The sequence below is a fragment of the Camellia sinensis genome, chromosome 12 (assembly GCF_055761805.1).
Source record: "Camellia sinensis isolate YWXY chromosome 12, ASM5576180v1, whole genome shotgun sequence".
Classification (NCBI taxonomy): domain Eukaryota; kingdom Viridiplantae; phylum Streptophyta; class Magnoliopsida; order Ericales; family Theaceae; genus Camellia; species Camellia sinensis.
Genome location: NC_138972.1, coordinates 144029989 through 144045333, shown reverse-complemented (window position 1 = coordinate 144045333; position 15345 = coordinate 144029989). Strand labels below are relative to the sequence as shown.

The following is a 15345-nucleotide window of genomic DNA, read 5'->3' as shown; positions in this document are numbered from 1 at the left end:
TGTGAAAACTCAGGAATAAGTGTGTGTTTAATGAGGCAAGGCCAGACTTTGTAGATTTAACTGAGTTGGTGAAGGTTAGAGTTGCTTTATGGGCAAAATCTAATTTGAAAGAGTTAAAGTACTCAGTTCATGACATAGTATCTAATCTGAAGCAGGTAAGTTTCTGTGTATAGTTGGGAGGCAATCTAGTTGCTGCTGCAGAATTGAGGTGTATTGCTTGACAATTGTAGCCTCAGAGTTGCTGCTAGATGTAGAAGCTGTTAGTCAGTTGCTGCTAGATTAAAGCTGTTATGCCTTGGGTGCTATAGAGCTGGCATTATAGCGATTCCGGTTTTGACCCGTCATTGGTGGTATCCCGGACTCGGGTTTGTTTGGTTTTGAATGGTTAATCATGTCTTGTTCCCTTTTATTTTGATTGTTGAGTTGTAGTTGTGCGTTTGGGACAGGTTGGTTGCTTGTTTTTCCAAGCTCTTATTGCCTAGATTTTGGCTATCCCGCTCGAGCGGGCATTCTTGCACTCGAGCGGGCTTCACAATTTTGCTCCTCTGCTCGAGCGGTCATTCTGACGCTCGAGCGGGATTTGTCAATTCTTAGCATTTCTTTTTGCAGTTCTGAAATTACTGAGAGAGTGCTTTGGACGCTCGAGCGTCCAGTCCCATGCTCGAGCGGGGACCTTCATCTGTAAAACTTCTGGAACTGCGCATTTCACACTCGAGCGCCAACTTTCACGCTCGAGCAGACTACGCGTATAACAGTCTGAGAGGATGATATTTTGAGTCACTTTTTCAATATCTTCCTCTCTTTAAAACTTTCCAAAAAGTTTGTTCTTGAGCTTCTCTCTCTAGAATTAACTTTCTTTCTTAGATTTCATCTAGATCCGTCGATCTTTTCACCCTAGTGCCTTTGAGAAAAAGGTAGAGCTTGTCAAGATCTACATTTTGATCCAAATAGAAGTGGGTTTCGGCATTCTTGGAGTTTTTCTCTTATTGGGCTCATCTCCTTCCTTTGAGGTAGGGATCTTTTCTACATTTTCATATGTTATGTAGCTTAGTTATTTGTATCTTGCTTGACAATGATGTGTGGAGGGTGTTGTAAGCAAACCTGGGTTTTGGGTATATATATATAGAAAGAGGAATTGTTGTTAAACATGAAATACATGAATGTGGGTTATGAAAATGAAATAATGTTGGGTCACAAGGGTTGGAAATGGTACTTGAGTTAAAAATTATGAAAGGGGGAAGTTTTGCCCTAAATTGACTATCATGAATATTTTATAGAGATGAATTGAAATTGTTCTTGAAAATGTGAAATTGAGGGAGCATTGACAAGGATGGTGAGACAAGTTAAGTATTAACCCATTCTTTGAAAATTTGAATAAATTATTTATTATGAGATTGAATATCTGTTTAGAAATAATTGTATTGGGCTATCGGTGGAGGATATTTATGATTGTTGTAGACATTGCATGAGGATTAGGTGAATTGAAAATAATCTCTTGTTGTTTGTCATTGAATATGACTATGTTTATATACATTGTATATGTATGGTTATGTGGGAGTGGAAAGGGGATATGCTTCATTGTTTGATGTTGTGTTTAAATACATTACATATGTATGAATGATTGTTTGGGAGGAGAAAGGGGGTGGACTCCATTATAATTAAGTTGGCCGAAGTGTCCTAGGTGAAAGTCCCGAAATTATACATGGGTGCCTAACCCGCGGATGAAATATCCGTAAAATGGTAATTGTAGTGCTTGTATAGCCTACGTTTACATGGGTCCCGTTTAATGGCTGCCCGCAGACAAAATTTCCGTGAAAGAAAAGTTTGAAGTGTTCATACATTGTTGATGTGAATGTAAAACTGATGCGTTGAAGTCCCATTTGGATTGTTAAAGAGATAATGAAACTGATCCATGAGATGAAATGAATGGGAATTGGTACTTTATGACTTTATAAACTGTGGATGTCTCGATCACTGACGTTGTGCATGTACAGTGTACTTATACCTTTGCTAAGTTTCATATATTGTGCTAGATGATCTCTACTGGGCTGTAGCTCACCCTATTTGGGAATAACATTTTCAGGTAATGATGGTATGCCTCCATTAAGGTAATAACATTGGAGGAACCTTTGGGAAGCAAGAGCTTCATGCTTTGTTTATTTTGAATAGCCTAGGGCTAAATCTGTAAATTGAACTAGTCTCCCTTTGTGTAACCAAGTCAAGGCTTGGAAAGATGTAAGCTAATAGGGCATTTAATTATGTTAAACTCTTTTGTATTATTAATTCCATGTAATGAAAGAACTATTTACTCTGATTCATATTATTTTAATACATGTTCAGGTTATATTTATTATATTATTTTGGGGGCGTTACAGGCATGCCCTGGTTGTGTTCTGTTTTGACTGTTTTGTCCTGCTTCTCTGTTTTTACAGTTTCTTGGCTGTTTTATTAAATCTTGGTGAGCTTGGTCTGTTGTTATCTGGTCTGTTTTCTACTGTGATCTGGTTTGTTATCGGCTGGTTTCTGTTGGTGTCTGCTGTGGATATTGTTTTGGTGCTTTGGGTGGCATTTTCGAGTTGCTGATATAGGTGTTGTTTTGCTACTTTGCTGATTGCGCTAGGCTGCTACCCTTTTGTATTGTATCTGCTAGCTCTGTGTATCTGTTGGTACCTCACCATCAGATTCTTGGTTGGTGCTGTCATATGATTATGTGGGTTGCTTAGTGCCAACCTAGTTTGGATTGGACGGTTTCACTATGATGGCCTTTACATTATCCCTCCCACTTTCTCTTCCTTTATTGATGTCTTTCTTCCTTCTTATAAGGTTTCCTTTCATCAATAAAGTGTTTGTGTTGATCAAAAAAAAAAAAAAAAGCCCAACAACATTCACATTACAGGTTATCAATATTACATACACGAATATCTTATCCAACAAAAAAATTAAACTCTAAGATTTTGAAGTGTGATCCACACGCCCACGCCTATGTAGTACCTAAAAAAAAAAGAAAATAGTCTTATATCATAACTCTCAAAACAATTTAGTTCCTCAAAATTCATGCTTCTACTCCAGGTATTTTGATGACTTTTGGGACTAAATTGACCCATTGATTTTTAGTATTATGAGCTCAACATTCATTGATTGATACAATATAAAAAATTCAAGGTAAATTAATGGTGACATAATTAAGAAGCTAGGACTAAATTGAGATAAGTAACAAACTATAGCGATATTTAGGTCTCGTTGGCGAATAGATTATTTTAGTAATTTTTTGGTTTTTTACAAAAAATTAGAGAGAGTGATGGAATAACTTATAGTGACTTTTTGACTAAAACTGAAAGTTACAAAACGACGCCTTAAATTGTTTTATGTAATTATGTTGATTGATTTTACGGTTAATTATGTTGATTGATTTATGGCAGACGAGAGCAAAATGGAGCTACATGAAATGGTGTCACTACTCAAGAATTCATTAAACAAGACTATTGAGGACTATGCCAATGCACAAGATGGTGATGATATTTACTCCATGTTGATCAACTATTACAAAGAGATTGTTGAAAACAAGCCTAAACATGTTGATTACTAGTACTTCTTCTTTTTTTTTTTTCCGTTTTTTAGTAGTTGGGGAAGGTTTTTTATTATGAAGTTGATTTTGGTTGGGGACAACCCAAATGGGTGTGTACAACATCCAAGCCGGTGGAATTGGTTACTTTCTCATGGATCCAAATGTGGAGAGGGAATTGAAGCTTGGGTGACCTCGTATAAAGATGACATGATTGTATTCGAACACCATCTCTTCTCGAAGGAGTTGGAGTAAAACTTGTGATGCATGCAAGATTTTCATAAATAATTTATTTCATACTTAGTTCCTTATTAGTTTGTATTTCTTGTTTTATTAGTTTCTTATAATTACTTAGTTTATAAGTATTAGTAAAATTAATGTTTTCTTTTTAGTTATTCTTGATTAACAAGAATTTATATCTGGAGTGGTGTTTTGATTATTAATTAAAAATTGAGTAAAAGAGAGAGTTCTCTTTTTTGTTTGTTTGTATGTGTGTGTGTGTGTGTGTGTGTGTTTGTCAGTGATTTTTCCTGTTGCATTATTCTTATTTACCTATGTCAACGTGCAACAGATTAGGAGATGTATCAAGTGAGGTGTGCTGGGGCTAATGTTTTCAAACCCGGACCGGACTGGCCGGTCGAACTGGTTGAACTAGGAATCAGGAACTGGTCCTTTGTCTGGTCCGAAAAACCATCTAAAACTGGACTAGGGGGAAAACTGGCCTTATTTGTAAAAATCGGCAATTCAACCGGGAAAACCGATGAACCAATGCCGGTTTCCGAACCGACCTAGTTTTTTTTTTTTTTTCTCTTTCTTTCTTTCTTTCTCGTATTACATATATATATATATATATATATCAAAATTTTAACTAAAAACTCTTACTTCAAGAGTCTCCTTTCATGAGAAGGAGTCTCATTGGAAGTTTGAAAAAATTATGAAAGTCTATTTCTATTTATAAGAAAAAAATTGTTCAAAGAGAACCTAAAAATTCAATGTGGGATTCAATCAAATTGTTTGAATCATATTTGATTAGAGGGAGAGTTGAAAATTTCATTTTTCTCCAAAATTAAATCTAGCATTCAATCAATTTGTTTGGAGGGAATGTTCAATTTTTTTTTTAATTTCTTTAAAACTAGTGACTTTTTTTATTTTTTATTTTTATCAATTATGACTTTATTAAATATTATTAGTAAATATTATGCAACACTTTTTTTTATTATTTCAGTAATTATATATATTTTTATTTATTTATAATTTATAATTATATAATATTAATTATGACATCACGGTTCGACCGCTTCGACTCAACGGTTGAACCAGTAATCTGTCCGCTCGGTCCCTTTTTTGGTTCACTCACCTGTCCGATTTTCAAAACATTGGCTGGGGCTGCTGCTGGGGTCCCGGTGTGGTTGTATTTTTTTGTCTCTTTTGGTTTCATTTTTTTATTCTGGTTGCTCTTTTGTTCATTGTTGTTGTCACGCACCCTTGATGGTAGTGCTAGCAAATGAGTAGAGTTTTTTTCTCGGTGCCAATCTAGTTGGGGTCTTGTTGTTTTGCTTTGACACTTTTCGCACTCTCCTTTTTTTATAGATGTAATCTTATATGTATGTATGTTTTTCTTCATCTATAAAATTCTTTTTGCTGATAAAAAAAATATAAATAAATAAATAAAAACTTGCTTTGTCTATTGCATGACTGGCCATTAAATCTTGATTGTTAATTTGTGGTTTTGTTATGTGATATGGATTGCCCTTTGACTTGTATAACTTTTTAATTATGTTTTTTTTCTTAGTTTTTTTTTTCTTTAGTGGATTTTTTCAATTTCGAGTAAAAAAAAAAAAAAGAAGTTATTTTGTAAATCCATCTAGACTAAAAAGGAGTTAAAAATTAAAATAATTACAAATTTTTTTTTTACAAAAAAAATTCAACTGAAAACAAATACTATAAACCTTTGTTTGGGGGGGGGGGGGGAGCCTAAACAAGTTAATTAGCTTATTTTTGCATTTATCAGTATTTTTTTTCAAAAAGTTTATATATTTAACTTTAATTTTTTTTATTTTGAGAATTGTCTAATATAAACAGTCCTAAAAAGTAAAATATTCTAACTCAATGTTGAAAAAAATTCACTAAACACAAAAATAAGCCCAAAAAACATACCAACTTATAAGCTGTGTTTATAAACATTTTTATGAACTACAAATAATTAGAAATGCACAAATTAATTGTTTAAAAAAAAAAAAGCAAGTTAAGATTCTGTCTTTCAATACAGTATCTTATTTGACGAGGGAAAATTACAAGTGTTATAAAGAATGAATGTATAGAGAAATTAATTTGTGTACTATTTGGCACTATGTTCCTTTGCTATGTATGATCTTATCAATAACAGGCTCAACCATTGTTCCCAAGTCTGTCAAGTCACCCTTCAATTCCTCAACCGGTGAATCCAAATTAAATAAAAACTTCAAGTAAAAAATGACTCAATATACACTTCTCTATAAAACATTATTTTTAAAATTTTACAAAAATCAAAGTAAAATTTAAAAATTAGGGACCAAAATGCAACAAATAGTATACTTTGGGTACATAGAGTAATTACCAAAGACTAAAGTGTAACAAATCATATGCTTTGAAACTAAAATAGTGAATTAAAAAAAATTAAAAATTAAAGTATAACTGATCACATAATTTATGGGCACTTATTGTAATCAACTCTTAACCTTTTTTTTTTTTTTTGTCTTTTTTTTAAATGGGGTAAAATAACGTTGTAGTTTGACTTAAATTTACTTTGATCCCTATTATTTTAATTTGAATAATTTAGTCATTACATTTTACATTTAGTTTTAATTTTGTCATTCTATTGAAATTTGAAGCTAAAATTAAAGATTTTCATACATGTGTTGGTCATATGAGGTGTCCACATAAAAAAAATTGACTATTATTTGAATGGAAGAACTAAATTGAAATTGAACTTAAAGGTCATGTTTGATTCACAATATTAATAGTGAAGTATTAATAGTCCTAGTAAATTAGTGTGGTATTCACTATCCAATTGGATTAATAATCCCACCCCTACCCTATTACTAATAATCCTACAAATTTGTTGGATTAATTATCCATTGAATTAATAATCCTAAACAAAAATGTTAAAACAAATATAGGATAATTGGGCCCACGGATTAATAATCCTAATCCCACACTCTAATCCACCCAATCAAACATGCCCAAATTGTAAGGATTAAATGACTAACGCAATTAAATTTAGGTCAAAATATAGAAGTGAAAAATATATCTAATAAATAAAAAGTTTTAATAGTGCAAACCTTGTGAATAAAATTTTCGGTCAGTTCAGCATCCTTGGCAGTGGCAGTAGATACATTTTCTACAAAGAGAGCTGCTTCCTTCAATATTCCATTATCTGGAAGCTTCTCCGCCACGTCTGCCGACACCTTCTCCGCCATGGTGGCGACCTTTTCCACCACCTTTGCCACAATTTCAACTTCTTCAACGACCGCTTCCACCTCTCCTACAACACCCATATTTACCATTGACTAATAAGATTAAGGTTTTTATAAGGCTAATTCTCATTTTAATTCTCATAATTTTAATTTTAACTTTATTTTTTTTATTTTATTACAATGTGATTATTCCGTTACTTATCGTTAGAATTTTAAACGGATAAAAATCACATGCAAAAAAAGAGAGAACAATGTGAAATTCAAAACAAACTAGGGATCACTAGTGTAATGGATAAATTACACCAGTGGTCCTTGTGGGTTTTTTTTTTTTTTGGGTTTAAATTTCACTTTAATTTCTTTAGTTTATTATGTAATTTTTTTTATTCAAAATGTTAATAACGCATAATAAAAGAATCATATTATAATAAAATTAAAAATATAAGATTCAAATTATTCAAACTAAAAACTAAAGAGTATCAAAGTGAAACTTCCACTCAAACTAAAGTGACCAATAATCTAATTTCCCCAAATTTAAATATGGAAAACACATCCCTTTTCAAAAAAAATTCTAGACAATTTTTAAAGTTCCTATATTTTCTGGTCAAATTATTTCTCCTATATTTTCTGGTCAAATCATTTTCAATCTTTGCCAAGAAAAGAATATGCCAACTAAGAAAAGAATATTCCAACCATTTTATGCAAAGAAACCCAAGCCTCAATTTTCTGAGAAACCAAGGGGGGATTGCTCAGTTGCATATTAAAGAGTAATGTTTTTTAAACATAAAATATATACAAGAATTTAAAACATAGAATATGTACAGAATATATGAAGATGACTTTTAATTTAATTAATTATGAAAATGCCAAGACAACATCATTCAATTTAAAAAAAGAATATTGTATCAAAACAAACTGACTCAAATGTGAATTGCAAAAACAATTTTACAATTATAACAATGACTTTATTTTGTTTGTAAGTCTGATTCTATCTATATATATATATATATATTTTTCCAAGGCAATAATATAAATCTTGCTTCCAAGAAAAGCATAACAAATGCAGATTAACTATGATGTGCATTGTGAATATATAAACCTTCTAACAATAGCAACTTTTCCCATTTTTTCTTCCCGAAAGGCAGTACTAAAGTCAATATAGAACCCAAAAGCCATTTTACCCTGCATACAAAAAAAAAAATTAAAAATCTTCTCAGATTATTATTATATGACTTTGAGTTATCATATAATTCAAAGTTTGAGCGTTTGAATAGTTCAAGTTGAAGTATGGAAAGAAGGGGAATCATCTTCGTGAAAAAGTATTACTATTGTGTACGGCAATGTTACAAATGGATTTACCATTATTCATTTGGTCCTGGGTTAGATTCATTTATAGCATTATTGCAAGCGATAGTAAAAAAACTATTCCATTTTCTTTTTTGATCAACAAAGTGAAAATTTCATTAAAAACATGAAATTACAGGTACAGGAAGATGCAGTACATCGAGAGAGATTCAGACAGTATTAAATACTCCTATTACTGCTACTCGCAAATATACAACCAACCCCTCGATCTCACGATTTTTTTTTTTAACAAAAGAAAACCAAAACTAGACCAAAACAATCAACTGCTCCATTTTCATGCATTACTTTAATTAAAAGTAAATACAAAATGAATTAATGTGAACATAACAAAGGGAAAGTTACCAATAAATCCTAAATGTTGAAATTGTGCTCCATTTAGTCCAAACCTTTTTTCTTTTGATCTATTTGGTCCTTTCTATTGCTCAATGACGTAAATATCACTACATATTTTTCTGAACGCTTGAATAGGTGATGGTGTGGTGTGGCACAACCTCATGTTTGTGTGTTTCCGAAATTTGTGTTCGGCACGTGTCACATTGAGGGTGATCGGTGGGTGCCACACATCAACAAAGTGCACTAAGCCTCTTTATACTTTTTGCCTTGAAATAATGTATGTCACGTGACACACAGTGTTTGGCACGTGTCTTTATAAGGGTGATCGGTGGGTGCCACACATCAACAAAGTACACTAAGGCTCTTTATGAGGGTAATCGGTGGGTGCCACATATCAACAAAGTACACTAAGGCTCTTTATGTTTTTTGCCTTGGAATGATGTATGTCACGTGACACACACAAGGGATGGTATATTTGACCACTCAATGTTACCAAACAAAGGAAATAGGATCAACTGGTAAGATATTCCCCTACTAATAGGACTAATCAGAACAATAGAAATAACCTTAGGGCCAATCGGTAAAACTGTTTGTCAAATAGGATTTATTGGTAAATATCCCCATAACAGAGTAGTGATCATTTCATTTTTGAACAAAAAATTATTTTTTGATTTATTTCAACAATTCCATGGCAGGAATAATTTTGAATCAAAAGAGAGATTTCAAAATATGACAAATTAATTCACTCCCTCAATAATTTGCTGAACTCGACAAATATGTCCCTTCAATCATATTATTGATTATATTACCAACCCTAGCTAGTTTGTTCAAAATTCAGATATAAGCCATCAAAGCTTTGGCTTTGTTCTTTCCTTTGTTGCAATATCTTACTACAGACAATCATAAAATCACTTTTGCTTCTTTAGAATTGTGAATTGAGAAAGTATGTGGTACTTGAAAGCTGCCTAAAAGATTGTAAAGAATTTCAAATTTATAGTTGTCACGACCCCATCCCGCCCCTAGTAGGATGGTGCTGAGATGACCAGTAATCCGAGATTACCGAAGGCCGGCTTACAAACATTCACACACTTACAGAGTATACATATATGGGGCTTACATGTGCGGAAACATTAAATTTAAAACTAATAGTCCATAAGAGCTGTGCATAGATCAAATAAAATGTCATACATCTTTTCATGGTATTACAACTTGAATACAAATAAAATAAAGTACATGTTACATCTTAAACAAAAGGCTTCTCAAGCCGACATATACAAAAGAGATAAACTACAAAACAAAATAAAGCATCTTGCAAACAAACATCTAGGCGACATCGCCATCCTGCTCAACACCTACATATATATAAGGGAGAGGGGTGAGCTGAAACTCAGTGAATGATATAAATAATAAAGGGGTTAGATGAATGATATTCAAGATCTTGTACAAAACAATACCTATAATATCTTGTTGCTAAACATGGGATGAATCAAGTTCATCAATCAAAGTCTTTCAAAGCTTTCTTGGATGCTTAATAACATTTACATAATGCCATGCGATGACATTCCCGACATAACAAACATTCGGCCGGAATCGAGCACACCCGTTCATGACCGTCGGTGGCCGACCCGGAATCAGAAGACATGACCCACCCGTACAAGACCGTCGGTGGTAAATGAGATATCTCAACAGAGATACTACATAGGCTTAACGTTCCCTAGCATGGGAGGACCTTTCAGGAATGCATCGAAAACAAAGTAATACTTGATACAAAAACTAAGTGGATAAACATTCACGCTTCATCAAAATACTTTTCCAAAGTAAAACGAAACAAAGCTTTTATCAAAACTTGATAAAATAACTTTATTAGAAATACCACTCACATAACTCTTTGGGTGTAGGGATTAAAGCAGGGATCCAAAGCCTACAAACACATAATAAACCCTATTGAATGCACTTTCAAAAGACAAGAAGAAATGCTCAAAGATGGTCATGCAATGCACTTTCAAAACAAGCTTTTAGATGGGTAGAAAAGACCTCGACATTTCTTTCCAGAACCAAGACAAGACAGTAAAACATATGCTGGAAGTTAAACACTGTTTTTCTTCTCGGGAAAACATGCTGGGTACAAACTAGGTCTTGAAATGAATGCACAAAGATGATTTAGGCCGAAAGGGCCTAGCTGGGTGAACTCAGGAAGTCTTGGCCGAGGTTCCACACCTCTTAGCCGAGATGAGGTCTCCTAGGCCTAGGCGTGCGGCTTCCTGCCGAGATGTTACAAGGTGACGACAAAGGTGTACTAAGGTCGACTAATGTGTGCATGCAAGATAAACTAAAGTGCAAGTGTTCATGCAAGATAGGCCAAGGTGAGATACGATGCTTGGCCTAGGTGTGGGATCTAGGCAAGAGTGGGTCTCGGCGACCACACTTAGGGAAAAGAGTGAAACTGGGATTCTGGGTTTCCTCTCCAAGAACATGAACATGAACGCTAAAAATCATAACTTGTTATCCAAAACTGAGATTTCATCATATGAGTTTGAAAACATGGACCTGGGTATCTATACTTGAAGATTTCATGAAAACAAACATAAAAACATGGAACTTGTTGCAAACTTTCGGATCAAAATATGATTTTTCTTCAAGAACATAAGAATATCATTTTTTCTTTCTAAACAAACTTTAAATCCATGTATGGGTCATGAAACATGCTCGATCATGCAATGCGATCAGATTAACATAAACAATAACAAGCATAGATCAAGAATCTAACCTCAAAACGGAAATCTAACGGCTCAAGGTGTGAAGATCAAGCTTGGAATCTAGCTTCCTCTAAGAACTCCTTTTTCCTTCTTCCTAGAGCTTTTCTCTCTACTTAGGCAAAGATGTTTGACAAAAGGTATGGGTTTCCTCACTGCTGGCTGACTTAAACCCCTACTGGGACACGTGGCGTCGGCTGATTGGGATCTCCTCAAAAAGGTGTCAGAATGAAAAGATAAGAGTATGACAAAGGCTGTATAACAAGCAAAGCGGCATGGGCATTCCGGCAAGACAAGATATCAGATCAAGACATAGGCTTCGGCAACAAAGGCTTCTATGATCTCGGCTAGGAAGGGTAACCATTGACCTAGGTGTGTTGCATCTTGGCCTAGATATACCACACCTCGGCCTAGGTCGTCCCAGTCCAGGAATGAGACTGCTAGGTCCAAGGTTCAAGGATCTCGAATGTTTACATGATGAACATCTGGGCCTAGATGATACACATCTCGGCCCAGGTGATGCACACCTCGGCCTAGATGATGAACATCTCGGCTAATATGCCAGGGTGAAGGTGGAAGTCAACCAAAGAGGTTCCAAGGTGGTCCTAGGTGTTGACACACACATCGACTTAGGTGTAAGGGGTTCAAAGACATGACCTAGGCGTCAGACAGCAAAGACAGGTAGCCTAGGTTCAACACACATGGCAAGGAACAAAACATGCATATAACACTTAGACAAAACATGATAGCACAAGAAGCAGGGACCTTTACTTAGGCAAATCAAATTAGAGCTTACAAAAACAAACTTAACAAGGCAAAAATCATGTAGATGCATGTGCATGACTAAGCACAGGACGGAGGTTGTTACAATAGTACATATTTAAAGTCTCTGGACAATCACTTTGTGCACTTGTTAAAGGTTAGGTGTGTACCCAATCTTTTCTTTCCTATCCTAAACACATAGTAATGTGTACTATTTGATCGTTCTTGTTTTATTTAAAGCACCGTTTGGGAAGAAGTTGGTTGGGCTTTTTTTGGCTATTTTAGCCACAAAAAACAAAATAAGCTATTTTAGCCATAACAAACAAAACATCACATCCAACCCATAATCATTACATTATTCTCTCACAAAAAAAATTAAAAAAGCCAAAAAGCCAAAAAGCCCTTCCCAAACCAAGCTTTTTAGCCTAGGCTAAAATAGCCAAAAAAGCCAAAAAGTCAAAAAGCCAACCTACTTCCCAAACGGAGGCTTAAAGTTCCTGTTGTGAAGGTCACACCTTAAATGAATCTTGTTGTTGTCATTTTAAACAGTTGAGTACATACCAGGTTGGGAAGCCGGGTTTACTAGGAGGAGGTGGCACTGACGGTTGAACATTGTTGTTGTCATGCTTTGTTACCCTGCAATGCAGAAACAAAAATAACCAACTACTTTATCATTTGGAATATATATAACTAAGGAACTGGCTAATCTCCATTTACCTAGAGTTTCTTTTTTTTTTTTTTTTTTTCCCCTAATCCAGGACATGATCCAATTCAAGATAGATTAGACACTCAAATTTGAAGATAATGAGATGCAATGCACCACTTTTCATCCCTAGACGAAAAGCAAGAGCATTCGCTTCGCCAAGAGTTGAATTAGTGAACTAGAGGTTATAACCTCCAAGTCTTACCAATTCAACTACACCCTCGAGTGCAGGTCTAGTTGGGTTTATAGGCGCCTTCACGGATTCAACTCGATAATTTGAATAGTTTATTTCTAAATTCCTACATAGGTTATCTATGAAAAAATTATATTGACCTGATAATATTAGCTATATGATTTCATCATATTTGAATAGCTTTTTTAGGACTGGGTGATTTTATTGAGAGAAGAAGGGTAGAAAAAATAATCACATATCAGTGGTAGCTGGTGTGCTGCTGATTCGACTATTGGCAGCAGTGATCATCGACCTCAAACCACGATGCATAGAATGATCCCCATAACTGAATTTCGACAACCAGGCATCACGGTGGCGGAGTTGGTGTTGCTGCTGAGGCTGAGACCGATTGGGAGTGCAAAGCCGATAACGATAAAGCACTGTAACCAAACTCTATAGTTTGTAAGACCCTGAAGAATTTGACATTGTTAAACCCACTAAACCTAACCCACTACTACCTACCACACACACTCACCTCCTCACCTAACCTACCACTACCACCTCCACTTCATCCCCTACCACTTCACCTACTACCTTCTTCTCTTCTATATATTTGATCATTGTAAACATAACAAAATATCAATATATATAACAATCTTGTAATCAACAATCAATCAATAATATACATCAATTTATTTTACATGGTATCAGAGCTAGGTTAAGAACCTAATATTTTCGCTTCACCGGCGGGCGACAGCCTCGCCTTGGCCGCCCGCCGGACCTCTCATCTTCCAACTATTTCTGCATGCCGGATTTTCATCCATCAAAACCAACACCACCTCGCTGCCGTCATCCACTTCTCCACCACCACCTGCAGCTTCATCTCCGCCGCTGACATCTCTCTCTCTCTCTCCCCTCCAATCTCTTCAAACACCGAGTCAACTCGACCAACTCACCAGAACTCAACCCACCAATCCTCTCCCCGCACTCACCGAGTCTAATCACAATCTGTTGCTGAGTCGACCTGTAATCTTCGCCGACCAAATTGACTAATCACAAGTCCGGCTACGCCATGCTGCCTCGCCTCAAACACACCGTCACCATCAGCTCCGCCGCGCCGGTAATCGGAGATGACGATCTCCTGAGGCAGATCCTCCTACGGCTACCAGCAAAGCCTCTCCTCCAACTATCAATCCTCCTCGGCCTTCTTGCCCATCGCGGCAGCCACCGCCGCCGACCTCGGCCAAGTCCGGCTACGCCATGCTGCCTCGTCCCGATACAACCGTTCATCTTCAGCTTCTTCACTCGCACTCTCATCGGCGCGGACACGGCGGCTTCGCCTGAAATCGCCAGTTCCGGCTACGCCATGCTGGACATCTGGCTCGCTCTCCAGCTCCTCAACCAGGAGCCCCAATGTCTTCTCCTTCAAATGGCTTCCCTTGCATCTCGGCTCCTTTAGGTCTTACCCAATCGATCTCATTGGCTTAGGGCCTTCCATGGCTCCCTCCCTACGTTTCTATCAGAAGATGATATGGATGATTCTTGTACCACCACTATTTCTACTCAGCCAAATTTGTCTGACATTTTATCATATTCACACACACACACACACACACACACACACACACACACACACACACACAAAACCCACTTTTATTTTATTCTCTACTTCGCATACCCACCATGCTCCCTTTCTTTTTTCTTTTTTATTATCCACCCATTCTTCCAAATCCATGTGCTCACTGACAGAACAAAAAAAAAAAAAAAAAAAAAAAAACATAATCATCACTTCCACCACATCTTTTCCATACCCACTATTTTTTAAAACCCATCTTTTCCCTTACCCCATATATATATATATATATATATCTCTTTTTTTATTATTTTCTTTTATTTTATTGTTTTTGTTTTGTAAAGAGGGGCACACGTCAAATCAAACATACAACAACCAAAAAAAAAAAAAAAAAAAAAAAAAAAAAAAACAATTTACAAATTTGCCCAAAACTCATATTTTATTCATATCAGGGGCTCACCCCGATCACCATTTTACATCAAAAAAAAAAAAAAAAAAAAAAAAAACAACAACCACAACAAACAAAACAATTTGTTTTCTTTTCTGCAGCCGGCCACCAACCGACCTCACTTCTTCGCCTATTCCGCCGGCCTTTTCTTCTTGCCTCCGTCCTAGGCGGCCCTTGCCGGTGTTGCCTCCATATTTCCCACTCCACTGGGCACGATCACTA

At 35.7% G+C, this 15345-nt stretch overlaps 1 long non-coding RNA gene across 1 annotated transcript; it reads right to left on the bottom strand.

Annotated features, from left to right (window-relative positions):
• Positions 1-9861: 9861 nt before the first annotated feature.
• Positions 9862-13588, bottom strand: LOC145804848 (uncharacterized). Its single transcript, XR_014347417.1, has 3 exons — positions 13359-13588; positions 12789-12863; positions 9862-10064 (listed from the first exon to the last, which is right to left on the bottom strand). It is a non-coding gene; the product is annotated as an uncharacterized LOC145804848 (long non-coding RNA).
• Positions 13589-15345: the final 1757 nt, after the last annotated feature.